Genomic DNA, 1,696 nt, shown 5'->3' with positions numbered 1-1,696 from the left:
GCTGGGGAGGGGCGCAGGGTTAGCACGATGGAGGGGGACGGGGAGGAGGGAGCGCGCTCTGGGGGTGGAGGACACAGGCTGACCCCGCCCTCCCTGCCCACTCTGTCCCTGCAGAGGGGAGGTCTGGCCCCATGGCCGCCCTGGACGCCCCGCGCCAGGCCTTGGCCGGCTGTGAGCTCTTGCAGAGACGGGCCTCGGCTCCCACTTCTGCAGCTGCTGCGCTCGCCAGCCCCCTCCTCACCTCCTGCTCAGGTCGCCGGCCCAGCCTGGGGGCGCCCTGGTCACCAGTCTGACCACCCCCGGACCAGCCTCCACGACCAGCCTGACCACCGTCCCATCCTCAGGACTCTGGAGGTCTCGGCTGCTTCCAAGCCTGAGCCGGAGCCCAGAAGCCTCCACCACAGAGCCTGGCAGCCACCTCTTCCCCGGGCCCCTCCCACGTTCCCTCACAGCCCTGCGAAAACCCTGCAGTTGCTGGATCAGCCCGTACCTGATGCTCTCTCTCTCTTCCCTCACCTTGAACCACAGGTGCCCACTTTTCCCACCCAATCCAGCCCGGGAGCTCTTCCTTGGGGGGCGGGGGTCCCAGGATCTCCTTAACCCTCCCAGCACGGTGCCCTTGGCTGCTACAGAGCAGACTGAGCCCAACCCTGGGATACCTGGTCCCCTGGGACACTGTGCACCTGTCGCCACCCCCCCAGCAAGTGTGGAAGACCAGGAGAGGTAGGGGATGCCACGGACGGAGCGGTCACTGTGGCCTTAAACTAGCTGTAGAAGGCAGGTAGGATTCAGGTGGGCCAGGTGACCCAGGTGACGCAGACGCGCACGCGCCGTGCTCAGCGTTAAAACGCAGGGAGCACAAGCATAGCGTCTGCTGCATTCTCACATTCGGCCACCAGGTGGCGGTCGCGGTCACGACGTGCAGGCATGAATGGGTCAAGGTTCCAGATCCCCTCCAAGCACCAGGGCGGGGACATTGAGTTTAACTCGTTCCAATGTCGCCTCCTTGGGTTTTGGCCCCCATCTTCCCATCGCCTGTGCTGTGACCTACTTGGTATTTTTCTTACAATCCGCTCTTTTTAAACAAAAATCCACAAATGTATTTTAAGAAAGAAAGTTTACAGGCTGCTCTGATTTAATGGAGAAACCAGCGTCACCTGCCATAGACTTGATCCCAGCCAAGCCCCACGCACGTGCTTAACTCACCCCGTCCTCAGGACAACCTGGGGAGGCGGGGGTCTTCGATTGGCCCCATTTGACAGATGGGGAAACTGAGGCAGAGAGAGGCTGAAACTGTCGCCCACCGTGGCTGAGCTAATACGCAGCAAAAGCGGGTCTGGAAGCCAGGCCTGCCGCCGCACAGCCTGGCTGAACTGCGGGATTTATAGGAACCGGCAGTCAGGTTTCTGGTCCAAGGGGCCCTAACGGCGCTGGGCTGGTTCCCCCGTGGGTGGCCAGGCTCTCCTGGGAACTCCCGGGCTCGCGGACAGACAGACGAACCAACAAGCGCCACTCACTCACTCACTCTGCTGGGAGAGTGCATCGGGGAGGGCTTCCTGGAGGAGGTGACGGCCTTGGTGACCTTTCAAGGATGGAGAGTGCCAGGCAGAATTTCAGGGCGGGTTCCACAAAGAGGGGACTTCAGAGGCCACGGCACAGAGACAGAAATCAGGCCACGTCGGGTCAGGGGGTCAGG

This window comes from Propithecus coquereli, unplaced genomic scaffold (assembly GCF_000956105.1).
Source record: "Propithecus coquereli isolate 6110/MARCELLA unplaced genomic scaffold, Pcoq_1.0 Scaffold997, whole genome shotgun sequence".
Classification (NCBI taxonomy): domain Eukaryota; kingdom Metazoa; phylum Chordata; class Mammalia; order Primates; family Indriidae; genus Propithecus; species Propithecus coquereli.
This window is presented reverse-complemented; position numbering follows the sequence as displayed.